At 42.2% G+C, this 15079-nt stretch overlaps 1 non-coding gene across 1 annotated transcript; it reads left to right on the top strand.

Moving 5' to 3' along the window:
• The first annotated feature begins 448 nt into the window (after positions 1-448).
• LOC136231606 (small nucleolar RNA R71) lies at positions 449-555 on the top strand. The gene has a single exon (XR_010689978.1). It is a non-coding gene; the product is annotated as a small nucleolar RNA R71 (small nucleolar RNA).
• Positions 556-15079: the final 14524 nt, after the last annotated feature.

Consider the following 15079-nt stretch of genomic DNA (forward strand, 5'->3'; position numbering starts at 1 on the left):
TCCATAACGCTCTGATATATCAGTATGTTTATTGCGTGAAGCAACAACTTTCTTAGATGGTGTGTTTGTAGAAGTCATGGTGTTTGGAATGAGCAAAAAAGGTTCTGAACTTATTTTCTGGGTTGATGAATTGTAAGAAAATCAGAGAATTGTTCTGACAGAGATGAAAAGAATGTGACAGAAAACTGAACCTCTAGAACCTATTTATAAAATCCTAGGATGAAAAGAGGTGTTGTTTTGAAGTGAAAAGGCATGAAATCAGACCTCTTAAAAATGAAGAAACTCAATTTTTCGTTTCTGAAAAGTTGTGTCTGCTGGAAAATGAAGAACAAGGGTCGGATTTCTGCAGAAATTCACCGTGTCGCGACCGAGAAATTCACCATCTAATGAACCTCTAGTTGTAGGATTTAATCCATTATAGAATGTCTGCATTAAAAGTGCATCTGGCAGTTGGTGGTGTGGGCATAAACATTGAAGTTCTTTAAAACGTTCCCAAGCCTCATAAAGAGTTTCATTATCATTTTGGGTAAAAGATGTCAATTCTTTGATGACTCTTGCGGTTTTTTGCTAAAGGAAAATATTTTGATAAAAACGCTTGGGCTAATTGGTCCCAAGTTTCAAATGTTGCAGCAGGCATAGAAGTTAACCAAATTTTTGCCTTATCCTTCAAAGTGAAAGGGAAGAGGCGAAGTTTGATTGCTTCGGTTGTTACATCAGTAATTTTAAAAGTGTCACAAATTTCTAAGAAATTTGTCAAATGGGCATTAGGGTTTTCGTTAGGTAGTCCGTAAAACGTTACGTTGTTTTGCAACATATTAAGCAAAGCAGGCTTAATTTCAAATTGATTTGCATTTATACGGGGTCTAACTACACTATTAGTTACACCGGCCATTCCTGGCCTAGCATAATCCATAAGTGTCGGTGGATCGGCCATATTTTCTGGCTGGACTACTTTGGTTTTTGAGGGTGTTTTGTCTTTGTTTTTGTTGTTTTTGTTGTTTTTCTTAAGTGTTCTTTCAATTTCTGGATCAAGAGGGTCTAGTGGTGTGCCCGAACTTCGCGAACTGCGCATGAACTTGAAATTGTTGCACGGCCCAAACTACCTTCAAAACAAAATTGAAAACAGATATGTTAAATAAACTGAAAATAAATAAAATGTAAAAGTTGTATAAAAATAATGTGTAAACCTAGATTCGAAAATAAAATACGAAAAATAAAATTTTTGTCAAAAATTTTGGCGTATCCCCGGCAACGGCGCCAAAAACTTGTTGAGCGATTTCCGCAAGTGCACGGTTTCGCTTGTAGTAATAAAAATATCGATCCCACAGGGATACGTTTTTTAACGAAAAACTTATTTTTGAATCTGTTAATTTCGAACTTGTTAGATTTACTATTAAATGTAAATGAAAAGTGAAATTTTTCTAATTGAATTTAGGAAACTGTTTAATTGAGTTTGTGGACTTTGAGTATTTGAAAATGCTGGATTAAGATTTTATATTAGAATATATCGATTGTTAGAAAGATCTTCTGATTTAGGGATGAATTTTACAAAACAGGAACATTTAGAACTTTTAGAAAAACAAATGAATGTATTCATTTGCATTAAGCAAAGAAAACAACTTAAACTTTGTATCAATTATGATGATGAAATAAATGACGGGACCTCTAATTAATTGGCTTTGAACGCGACAAAACCCTTTCGGGATAGTTGCCCTTAATCAAATTAAAACTCTTTCGAGATGATAATTTGCCTAAGTGTTCAACAAAGTTTCCTTGTAATGATTTTGAATTTAACTACGTTTTAATGAAAACACCAGCAATCACTTTAGTGGATTGGTTACCATAAGTGCTGCATAACGATTTATCGAATAGAACGGACTTTATTAGATGAAATATAAATTGATACAAGTTTACAGAGAACATGGAGCATCGAGTTCTTCGAGGGCGTGCAAGTGAACGGCTGATCAGTCCTTTCCTTGGGTTTCCTTAGAGGTTGTCAGGCTCAGGGGCGAACACTCTACTCAATCTTCTCGATGTAACTTCGTAATAGGGATTCGGTCGGCCACTACCAAAATGCAAACTAAAACTGGAACAATGTCTAAACGCTACTGAGTTGTAATTAAACTATAAACAATATGTGTACCTCATCTTGTTTTGTACAGAATCTAATTTCTAACTCTCGAACTATTTTTGCTTAGAACTTAGACATTAGTTCTACGCTCTGATTCTATATCTATATTACATAACATTACATCACTTTTTCTCAACACCAACTCTTTATTTATAGATGTTAAAGGGTTGAGATTGAAGTGATATGTCTTTTGTGAAAACTTGTATCCGTTGGTTAAGAGTCGTGTCCGTTTTGAAAGGACGTCTTTATCCACTTGAACGAACGCGTTTCTTGGATTTCAACATGTGTTAAATGCACTTTGGCAGAATTTCTGCACTTACCGAGAATGGGAATCCTCGGCCGTGAATGGGGGAGCATTAAGTTGAGCTTTGGACGAAGGGAGGAAGTAGCTGAACCACGCGTGTCGCGGCCGCGGGTGGGGGATTCGCTGTCGCGGCATGCTGTGTTTTTCACTTCTTTGCTCTCGTTCGTGTCCTTGACTTGGCGCTTTTGATTTACGTCGTCTTTGACTCCTTTTGTAGGGTTTTTCTTCTGTTTTTTATCCTTTTCGTTCATATTTGGATTTTACCAAATATTTAGGTACCTTGCAAGAAAGAAAGATATTTGAGAGTAAAAGTAATCTAAACAGATATAAATAACACAAATTCATAATAAAAATGATGTAAATATTAATGATATTTTAGGTATATTTTGGGCTTAACAGATGTTCATCACTACGCTCAAAGGTCCTGCCTACGACTAGTTCCAGTCCCTTCCCCCAGGATCGATAGACAGCTGGGATCAGTTAAGTCGAGAATTTTGTGCAAAATTCGCCGGATCCATTCCTCCAGTGGTTAAATCGCGAAAGCTCTTTGAGTTAAAACAAAAAGAGAATGAACCCCTTCGGGAGTATGTCGATAATTTCAACAAGTTGTGTATCCGCATTGTTGATGTGGATGTCTCCATGGCAGTAGAAGCGCTGGTGAAAAACACAACATGTAAAAGCTTACAAGAGGATTTAATCAGAAATAAACCGAGGAATATGGCAGAGCTGATAGAAAGATGCAAGGATTTCATGGAGGTTGACGACATCCGCAGAGAGTCTGTATCTCCACCCAAGAGAGACAAAGGTGAATCTCGTAGACGGGATAAGGAAAATCTCCCTAATTCGTCATCCCGAGGTAGGCGAAGGGGATCTAGGAACAAATCCGCATATATACCGTCGTTTACACCGTTAAATGTCTCTAAGAGTGAAGTGCTAATGTGGATAGAGAACAGCCACCACAAGCGGAGCATTTCATACCCCGAACCAAAAGGAGGGGAGTACACCAACACGGGGAAAAATCCCAAAAATTATTGCAAGTACCACCGGAGGAATAGTCATGAGACGGATGCATGCTGGGAGTTGGCCAGGGAGATAGAAAGGCTTATCGAAAGGGGAAAGTTGGACAGGTTCGTCCAAAATGATAACAAGAAAGGAGACGGTGATAAACCAAGAGATAATCCGAGAAAGAAGGCGAAAGGAGTCATTAATGTCATAGTGGGCGGACCAGGATATCAACCTGCGCTAAAAAAGACAAAAACCACTGCTCTTGACAGGATGTCACTCAACCGCCCTTTCGCGGATGTAGGCCCAGAGGTTCCTCCTCACGCAGATGCTCTGGTCATCACCATGATGGTGGAGGGATGGGAAATGAAAAGAGTAATGATCGATACTGGCAGTTCATGCAACGTCATTACAAGAGGGGCATTCGCCAAGCTCAAGATCGATCCTATCCAGGTGGAGACCACCATTGTAGACATCTTGGGAGTAACAGGACACACAATCCAGACGAAAGGGCAGGTAATGTTGGAATGTGAGTTGGCAGATGAAGATCAAGTTTGGAAGGGAGATCTGGAGTTCTCCATTATGGATGGTTAGTTGGCTTATAATGTCATCTTAGGACGACCTTTCATCTCAGAGGCGGCTGCTCTCATATCCATTCGCCATTTGACCATGTACATCCCTACTGCCAAGGGAGGAGTAATGGTCAAAGGGAATCAAAAAGTTGCTCAAGAGACATATTCGTCATCCTTGACGATTCGCCCACAGTCTAAGGATGGTGAAGAGGAGGAACTTGTCACAATGGCCCTGGGAGATACAGAGATGTTTCTTATGGCAAATGGAAAGCAGGTACGAATCGCTAGAGGGTTAACAAATGAGATTAAGGCAGATATTACGAAGGTTCTCCTCGAGTCGGAAGATGTCTTCACATGGAAGGATGAGATCCTCCCAGGGATTAGTCCGGATGTGATTACTCATAAACTTAATATCGCTGAGGACGAGGTCCCGATAGCACAAAAACAGAGGAATCATGGTCCTGAGAGACAGAAGGTGATTGAGGAAGAGATTTCTAAACTCAAGAAGGCGGACACCATCGAGGAAGTAATTTATACGCAATGGCTAGCGAATGTTGTACTAGTCAAAAAGGTGGGCGGATCATACCGCATGTGTATTGATTTCACAGATCTCAATAAAGCTTGTCCCAAAAACAACTACCCTTTACCGTGTATTGATATCTTAGTAGACGGAACTGCGGGACACGCCATGTATTCCTTCACTGATGTGAAGTCGAGCTATCACCAGATCCCGATGGAGCCATCTGACAGGATCAAAACTTCATTCGTACCACACCAAGCGACCTATTGCTTTAAGGTCATGCCTTTTGGACTAAAAAATGCAGGTGCAACTTACCAGCGGATGATGAATAAAATATTCGAAGGGAGAAAAGGTGATAACTTTTCTGTCTATGTAGATGATATGATCATCAAGAGTACCGCCGTGGAGAAGCATGCAGATGACATAAGGGAAGTCCTTGGGGTCCTTCGACAGCATAATATTAAATTGAATCCGGAGAAATGCACCTTTGGGGCAACTTATGGAAAATTTCTAGGATTCATGATCAGCTAGAAAGGGGTAAGTCCAAATCCAGACAAAATCCAAGCTGTTCTGGGTATGAAGACGCCACAAAATGTCAGAGAGGTACCGCGTCTTAATGGGCGTATCATAGCCTTGGGAAGGTTCATTTCATGCTCAGCTCGTAGGTGCCTACCCTTCTATGAAGTGATCAAAAAACAAAAGGCATTTGAGTGGAATGAAGATTGTAAGCAAGCTTTCGAAGGAATCAAGCGCTTCCTCATGGAACCTCCCCTGATGAGCAGACCATTGAAAGGTGAGAATCTTTACATATGTCTCTGTTACAGATAAAGTAGTTTGTACTGTCATGATAAGGGAAGAAGACGGCCAGCAGTATCCGATCTATTATGTGAGCAAAGTTTTAAAACACACTGAAACGCGATATTCGAAATTAGATAAGATGGCACTGGCCGTTGTCACCACTTCGATTCGCCTCAGACCGTATTTCCAGGCTCATACAGTCATTGTCCGCACTAGTATACCCATGAGGAAAGTACTGCAAAAGCCAGAGACTTCAGGGATATTGATGGAATGGGCAATCCGCCTGGGTGAGTTTGATGTTCATTATGAAGGTAGATCAGCCCTGAAAAGCCAAGTCTTGGCAGACTTTGTGAATGAATTCACTGAAGAAGGCGTGAATCTCCCCAAATCTAAGGTTGAAGAATGGACGATGTACACTGATGGGGAATCTTCCGTTGAGGGTGCAGGGATAGGCATCGTGATCAAAGGGCCGCATTACATAAAACTACATTATGCAGCAAAATTAGACTTTCCTGCAACAAACAATGCAGCGGAGTATGAGGCCTTAATATTGGGGCTACGCCTATTGAAGGAGATTACACCCGAGCGGATCGTGATCTATAGCGATTCTAAGCTCATGGTCAATCAGGTAATCAAGAACTTTGAAGTGAAAGATGACATCCTGGCCAAATATGTAGAAGAGGTCAAAACGCTGCTGAGCTACCTCGAGAACAAGGAAACCAAATGGGAGCTAGTCCATGTGCCTCGGGGATCAAACACAGAAGCTGACCATCTCGCTAAACTGGCTTCAAGCAAGGAGCAATGGGCGGACCTACAATGCCCGTTCGAAGTCAAGACGGTGCCAGTATTTGTCTCAGAAGCTGTATCTCTTTTAACGTCTATTGAAAGCGATTGGAGATCACCTATCCACCAGTATCTTGCAGATGGAACTTTGCCTCAAGACAAAGAAGAAGCTCGGCGAACGGTAAGAAAAGCTTCTTATTTCTCCTTAATAAATGATTACCTATACAGAAAATCTTTTGGACATCCCTGGTTGAAGTGTGTCACGACGGAAGAGGGACAACGGATCCTCAAGGAACTACACGAGGGTACTTGCGGAGCTCATGAAGCATCCGCCTCCATTTTGAAAAAGTCTAGACTAGCAGGATTTTATTGGCCCACGGCGAAACTTGATGCTCAAAGACTGGTAGAATCCTGTCAGAATTGCCAGGTTCATGCAAATGAATCCCACACGGCTAAGAATCTTCAAAGGCCCATCATTGAAGGGCGACCCTTTGCAGTGTGGGTAATCGACATTGTCGGTCCCTTTCCTCCTACCAAAACACAAAGAAGGTATATGGTAGTAGCTGTGGATCACTTTACGAAGTGGGTAGAGACCGAGGCTGTCTCATTTATAAATGCAGAACGAATGGTCGAGTTTGTCAGAGACAACATAGTTGGAAGATTCGGAGTTCCCCACACAGTTATTAATGACAATGGGACGCAGTTCAATTGTGGAGAGTTCAGAACATTCTGCGAAAGTCAAGGCATTCAAAACAGGTTCGCCTCCGTTTACTACCCCCAATCCAATGGGATGACCGAGGTAACAAATCGAACGATTGTCAAGGGCATAAAAAAGAGACTGGGAGAGCATAATAAAAAGTGGGCGGATCACCTCATGAATGTCCCATGGGCATACAGAACCACTCCTCAAACTGCGATTGGCGAATCACCATTCGTCCTTACTTATGGAGTTGAAGTTGTGATCCCCATCGAGATCCAGATTCCTAATGACAGAGTCTTGTTTTACTGCGAAGACAGGAATGACCAAAGGTTAAAATAAAGCCTTGACCAATTGGAAGCAAGACGAGAGAAGGCGTATGTGTGAACGGCCGCCTATAAACAGAGGATTGCAGCCTATCACAACAAACACGCCAAACTCGTGGACTTAAACCCAGGAGATCTCGTACTCCGAAAGGCAGACAAAATTCAGTCTTTGGAAGGCAAAGGAAAGTTGGGGGTCACCTGGATGGGGCCATATAAAATTGTCACCAAAATTGGACCTGCCACTTTCAAGATACAAGATATGGAGGAAAGCACATTGCCACGGACGTGGAACATCCAGAACCTCCGCAAATATTTCGCCAGAAAGTAAAATGTAACCAAGGTCTTGAGTACTCTTTTTCCTTTAGTAAGTTTTTATCCCATGTGGTTTTTCTTATTAAAGGTTTTAACGAGGCTCACGCATAAGACCAATCCGTTGTAATAAAGCGCATCACCATTTAATAAAAAGCAATGTTCATCTTGCAAATTATTTCTTTGAGTACTTTTCTTGCAGTAATATAAATATTCCAGATTCAAAAAAGGGGGAGGTAACAAACGCATTCCCACAAGTAGAATAATGCTATCATGGCATAACTACTTTCTCCTCAAAGATAGGAGAACAATCTCAACGACGGATCAATTCACCTCAAAGATAGGAAACAATTGATCCCCGTCAGAGATAGAGTTAAAACATTTCTCAGACGTGAGATTTTTACGCTCTCACACACTCTTTCCAAAGAAGAGTTCAAAGTCCTAGTGGCGGATCGATTCACCTCAAAGATAGGAAGCCAATCGATCGCCTAAGGCAGCTTAACTTCCTCTAAAGGAATAAAAGCTCCAAGCCTTCACAAAGGCTCACACTCCGGGGTATGGCTGGCCACCTACCTCGAACCAACAGAACAAATCCTAAAAACCATAAATTTACTTGCTAAAAGATGTAAAGCGTAAAGTAAAGATAAATGGTTGCAAAAAGGATTAAAATAAATTGTACTCAGTTACATTTACAAAACTAAACATTTATAGGAGTGTCCTCCTTAGCATCTTTCTCACTAGATGCACCGTCTAGAGGGACCTCCTTCTCTACAGTAATGGTTCCCTCTTGAGGAACCGTACAATCAACTAGCAATTCCTTATTCTTATCACTCGCCCCCTGGGATGCTTCGCCGAGGTCCTCTGATTCGAGATCGACAAGAGGTTTACTCTCTTCGGCGGATCCACTCATCACCTTTCGAATGTGATCGCGGATGAAGTCCTTGACGTTTGGGATCTTGCGATACTTAAGACAGTCCCCAACCTCCGGGACCACGTACTCCGGATCTACAAAGTCAATCTCAGGATAGGCGAGCCTGACGTACGCCATGATCCATTCTCCGTAAAAGTAAGCACGTTCTCCCGCCAGGATCTCCGCATTTAGCAAGGCAGCTTCGTGATTCTTGGCATCCTCCTCCATCTCGTCCAGCCTCTCGTTTAGACGGCAGATCTCTGCGTCCTTGCTCTCATTCATGGAAATGGCGGCAACGGCATTCGTATTGGCAACGACAACCTCTTTCTCAAGCCTCTTTATGGTCGCTTTATCTGCCACCCCTTGTAGGAGATCCGCCTCCATGGCACGCATATGCGTATAAGCCTGTCAAAACAAAATACGATGTGAGGAACAAAGTCTCCTTCTAGAAATCACTCTTTCATCCAAAAATGTGAAATTAACTCACTAAGAGGAGATCCCTCTTTCCCATTTTTGCATGAGCTGATCCGGAGAACTTGTTCTGATTCTCCTGCACTTCGCCAAGTTGGCTGAGGGCCTCGTCAAGATCATTGATAACAGATTCGTTCCTCAAAGATCCTTTATCTCCATACTTGGCGAGCCAGTAACCTCCCAAGTCGGGCTTCACCACCTATGCAAGAGTTGAAAGGCGGAAGTCAAAATCCAAGTAAGGAGAGAGAAGAGGGTAAAGTAAACATACATGCTCTGGTCCCACTGATGTGTGCCGTCTAGTGTAGTGTTTTCTACGACAAAATGTATATTACGATAAGTGCGTTATAACTATGGATGTGATCTTTCTAAGTGCTCTATCTTTACTAGACGTCACTACTTAGGGGCAACAGTACCCTGTCGTATCAAGTAATAATCTGGTTAAGACCGGGTATCGAATCCACGGGATTTATAACTGCAAGTATTAAACGACTCGGTTTTATACGTTATTTAAGCGGTCAATACTTTGAGGTTGATATGGGGACCAACTACAAACTAGTCCTAACTACGGGTGAGGCGAATTTATATAACAAAACTCTATGAAGTGATATGGATGCGATAAGTTATAACTATGACAAATAACGACTTCTAATGTTTATACGGTTGATGGTTTGCTCTTACAAAGACGACTACGTGTAGTGTAACCGACCCGTGAAGTACTTAGACTACGTGGTTCCTAGTCAAGGCGTGTCTAATGCTTGGGACCAGAAATTAGGGCCCGTAAGTTCCGTGGCTTATCAATTCCTATGGTTTCCGGTTTGTCACTTCCGGTAAGGCAACACCTATATGAATCCCTAAAGATAGCCCGAATGGCGTCAGAAACCGCGTTCTCCTACACAATAACCAATTATGAATATCAAAACAAGTAACAAACATCAACACATATATAGAAAAGAAGATTATGAATCATAAATTATAAATATGGAGAATGTAAATATGAATTACAACCAAGCCTAGTACATAGGATGAGTTCAAGCTAATTAGCAAGTGAAAAGGGAAGAATCCACCCTCGGAACTAGCTAACCGGACTCAAAGCCGTCTCTTAGGACTTGGATGGTGGAGCTTTCGAGCTTGGTGCACGTAAATGGATCGAGACTTTGATGGAATGCCGGAATCAACGAACAAGCTCTCAAGATGGAAGAGTTTGGTTATATAAAGCCTAAAAACAAAATCTAAAACTACAAATGACAAGAAGTACAAGGTGTAAGGTGTAATGTATATGGTCTCTAAATAAGTCACTCTTATTTATACATCAAGCTGGGGGTAAGATTGTAATTCCACAAGGTGCAAGCATGGAGGAACATAATTTTATGCAGAAATCCCATAATACGCCCCGCGTATGGTGGTATACGCCATGCGTGAGTGCCCATTCCGTCAGAAATCTCCTGCATGTGGACCAATTCCAGATCTTGTTGTCTCAAACCCGCGTAGACTGGGATGCGCCTCGCGTGTTTGAGACTCTGACTTTTTATCGCTTGATTTGGTCCTTTTACGCCATGCGTAGCTTGAGGCACGCCCCGCGTAAATGAGTCTCTGAACTTTTATGTTGAAGAATTCCCTCACACGCCCCGCGTGTAAGGTAGCACGCCCCGCGTAGGGATAGTTGACTCAGGGAGACCATGCAGTCTGACTTTCAGGATTAGGCTAATCATTTCTGACATGTGTCATACGCCTCGCGTAGGTTGGCATACGCCTCGCGTATGCTGACTAGATTCCACATGGTGCTTGTGGATAGGGCAATTATTTCTGACTCCATGTTTCACGCCCCGCGTAAGGAATGAGGCGCCTCGCGTATTGAGTGGATTTTCACTCCTTGCTCGTACCTGAAATACAAATCTCGAGGGCCGAGTTAGCGTGACGTTTTTATTTCCTAAATTAATCAAAAACAAGGAAAATTAACTGAAAGCACAAAGTTTATTTTTATTTCGTTATTTTATTAAAACACTCTATTTTTGTAATTAAACTTATTTATTTCTTCTAAAATTAACCCGTAAATCACGCTAAAAGATAGGGGTAAAATACCCCTAACAAACCTCCTCGGACTTTAAAGTTTTACTTGTCCTCAAGTAAAAGAAATCGAAAGACAAGGGATTGAGATTATTAAGAAACAAACCGTCGATCGGTTTTACCAAGTGCGTGATTTCAAAGTTAAAGTTTTATGCAAAGTTTTCGGTAAATACCCACGCAAACAATCGAGTGACCAAAACTTATTTGAAACGTCCATGATCAGAATTAATAGGCAATATTAACGGGGGTCGATTATCTTTTGAGAACCTGATAGTACCTCACTAAGGGATTTCACTCTTACGCTCAAACTTTGGTGGGTCGGTGTTTTAACACTCTTCTTTGCACTTACCCGAGATCACTTTGAGTTTGCATTTTCATCCGGGTTTTTCCTCCTATGTTATGGTCTAGGCAATATTAAAAATGAACCCGGATGGGGGTTGTAATGTGGGTGGCTTTTTAGTGGTTAATTTTTTAGAACTCGAGTTCAAATACCATTTTGATGATTGCACCGCATTTTATTTTGGCCTTGGTAAGTTTGTAAAATATAACTCGAAATTGCTCGGGTGGAGCTTGAGAATGCCTTTTGCTCTTTATTGTGTTTTTATTTTTCTTTTTGTTTTGAGAGCGGCACAAAAACGATTTCGAAAGCTTATAGTGCTCACTTATTAAGGCCTTGACTTATTTCGGGTGCGAATTGATTTTGTTGGTATTTAAACAAGAGGAAAAAGAGGGTTAATCGTTAAAAGGGTATTGACAAGAAAAGTCGGTTAGTAAGCTCAAGGGGGTTTCCTAGAGGTTGATGAAAACGAGAAAAATAATTTAAGAAAAGAATCAGACTATGTGGGTTCGTTTTATCATCTATTGCCATTTTAACCAAAATAGGTGTACTTAACCCGGTATTAGGTGCAAACTCTATGAGTCGAGTGAAGTCAAAGCTCTCGAAAAATTGTGAAAGGAATAGAGTTCTCGTACGAACTCCTTTAGGCTCAAAATTACCTCACAAAATTTCGGGTTCAAATTGTGTACTATCGAGTCTTCGCTAAACTTTCAAACATCCCGTTTTTATTGCCTTTTTAAATTTCATTATAGAGGTGACATGTGGGTTAGGACTCGATGCTTTTGTTTAGTATAAACCTAGACTTTGCATAACTTCTAGAACTTCAAAATTAAGACTAAAATTTCTTACTAAAACTGATCCTTTGTGTTCCGTCTTTTTATTTTAAGGACAAATAATGGAACTTTATTATTTCCGAGGGAGGTAGTGTGTCGGAAAAATTTAAAGAATCAATAAATTAGTTCAATTATTTTGTTGTTTATTTGATTTTTTTTTTTTTTGTTTTTGTTAGTGCAAAACAAACTGAAAGTGCGGGGTTGCACGACCCTCTGCATTTATTAAAATGACGTCTATTCTAAGGACGTCGCAAAAGAAGAGAAAAACAAAAACAAAAGTAGACAAGAAATTAAAAATTAGGCCCTTCAAAGTTTTGGTCCTACGCGAGGCGTGCCCTAGGGGCGCCCCGCGTAGGCTTTGCGTTTTGAGCTCTTTTTTTGGGCAGAGACTCAAATACGCGGGGCGCAGGAAGAGGGGCGCCCCATGTGTTTGAGTTTCTGAGCATTTTATGCATGAAAATGGGGATCACGCGGGACGTACAAGGAGGTACGCCCTGCGTGAATTTTATTGTCGTTGCAAAATGAAAAACATATTAAAGATAAAACGATTACAAAAATAAAACGACATAACACGAAACACAAAAAAAAGTTATAAATATATTAAAAATAAAAAGGAAAGTACAAGAAAAACACAAAAGTCAACAAAACTACTACGGAAACATCAAAAATAAAAACGAAAAAGCAAAGAAAATATAAAACATAAAAAGAAATGGAGACTATGGTTGAGGCGGAGGAGGATTGCTGTGGAGGTTGAAGTAGGAGGCGAAGGAGTTGGTGAGGGCATCAAAGCGAGCATCGAGATGGACCCAATCCTCTCGTTGTTGCGCCTCAATGGCGTTGAAGTGGGTGAGATAGGTAGAGTGTTCTATGAGGCAGTTAGCCTCAAGGGTGTCAAAGCGGGTATTGAGGGTGGCGAAGTGGTTGTCGAAGTGGACCCGATCATGACGTTGGTTGCCCTCCAGAATATCCAACCGGGCATAAAGAGCATTGAAGTCGTGGAGGGGTGGAGGACTGAAATTGAGACCCATGCTCGAGTCCGAGTCACCTTCCTCATTGGAGTGGGCCGCCCCCGAAGTTTCACCGGGGCCGGAGGTCGGACGCTTAAGAGACTTAAAGGCGTTCTTCTCCACGGGCCGAGGCAAAAGGCTCGGGAGGCGATCAAGGGCAGCTTCATCGAGAGCGGTGAGGGCAAAGATGATGACGAGGTGGCCAAACCGAGCTTGGCCCGCTTCCGGATGGGCGTGGAGTGGAGGTGAGCGGCCACATGGTAGGAGAGGTCATAAGTGAGCCCATTGGCACAACAGTAGAGGGCCAACTGTTCATGCTTATTGACCTTAGTGGACTCGGACTTCCCCGAAAAGTAGAATGAGATGAAGCGGTGGAGAAGTTGGAGGATAGGGTCGCGGATGAGAGATGGGCGGAGGTTGGAGACATCGTAATCCTCGGACCCGGAGATGGAGGTCCAAAAATCATGAGCGGAAACACCATCGGGCCAACGGGAGATGCCCCACTCCGCCTGGTAAGTGAAGTGGTTTTGGAGCCATTGAGTGTCAATGGAGAAGGGGCGGTTGTGAAGGCGAAAGTTGAAGAGGGCGGCTCCGGGGACGTTGTTGGAGGTGAGGGTGGTGTAGAACTCCACCACTAGTGACGGGTACACCCGCCGATGCGTAGAATAGAGATCATACCAACCGAGGGCGAGGAGACGAGCTTCGAAGGGAGCGCCGAGATCATAGTGATCAAGCACGCTATTCGAGATGTATGGGAGCTCCTTGACCGTGGCCGCGCAAAGGTCTTCGTACTTTTGGGCCTCCTCCTCGGTTAGGAGATAAAAAGGAGCCCGGTATTGGCGGGTGAGTGGTGGAGTTCCCTCCTGTTCGGGAGGTGGAGGTGATTGTTGGATTTGAGCGGAGCGGGAAGACCGGGCCCGAGTGGACCGTGGGGGACGCATGTCGGCGGTTTGCTTTCGCCTAACCATGGTGTGATTTGAGGGGTTGAGAGAGTGTGGAGGAAGGTTGTGAGAAGGTTGAGGGAATTGTGAGGAAGAAGGAGAATAAAAAGGAGGGGTTTATATAGGGGAAAAGTGGGGAATCCAAGTAAAACTCAGATTCCCAGAGGGGTACGCGGGGCGTGAAGGGGCCACGCCACACGTATCCCTCCCCTGACCTTTATTAACGCGAAAATGGCATGGTACGCGGGGCGTGAAGGGAAGCACGCCTCGTGTATCATGCCTCCTGCCCCTTTTTGATGGAAAAAGGGGCGAGGACGCGGGGCGTACATGGGGATACGCCCCGCGTAAGAGGAGGAAGTCAAAGGATTTTTTTTTGGTTTTTTAGCAGTTTTCTGATTTTTAATTTTATGGTTTATGAGTTTTTAATGAGTTTTTAATTGATTTTATGATTTTTATGTTTAATTATTAACTCTTTTTAATATTTGTATGTTTTTAAATTGTAATTAAGGGGGTAGTTAATGCAAAATTTATTGTGGAGGGAAGTTGAAGATTTGAATTTGAAAAGATGGAGGTTGATTGGATGGAAGAGAAGGTGGAGTGTGGAAGTGGAAAAGGTACATGGGGGAAGAGGAGTGATGGGAAGTTAGGAGAAAAAGCTGCCATGGGGAGTTGTAATTCACAACTCCTCGAGGATACGCGAGGCGTGCCCTGGGGCACGTCCCGCGTGTCCTCCCACGTGGCGTTTATTCGAAAGGGTTAAATGCTAAAGCGTACGCGGGGCGTGGCAGGAGGGACGCCCCGCGTAATGTGTCTTTTATTTAGAGAAACGGGTCAGAAACGCAACTACGTGGGGCGTACTGTGTTGTACGTCCCGCGTGTTTAAGAATTTTTGGATTATCAATGGGATTTGATTTTCTTTTAATTATGAAAAATGATAAAAATAAAAATACAGATAAAAATAAAAATAAAAATGAAGATAAAATGAAAATAAAAGTAAAAATAAAAATTTCAAGTTTAAAAATAACAATAACTCAAAGGGGAAAACTAAATCCGCATAAAAAGGGTAATTAAATA

The sequence above is a fragment of the Euphorbia lathyris genome, chromosome 5, assembly GCF_963576675.1.
Source record: "Euphorbia lathyris chromosome 5, ddEupLath1.1, whole genome shotgun sequence".
In the NCBI taxonomy this organism is placed as follows: Eukaryota; Viridiplantae; Streptophyta; class Magnoliopsida; order Malpighiales; family Euphorbiaceae; genus Euphorbia; species Euphorbia lathyris.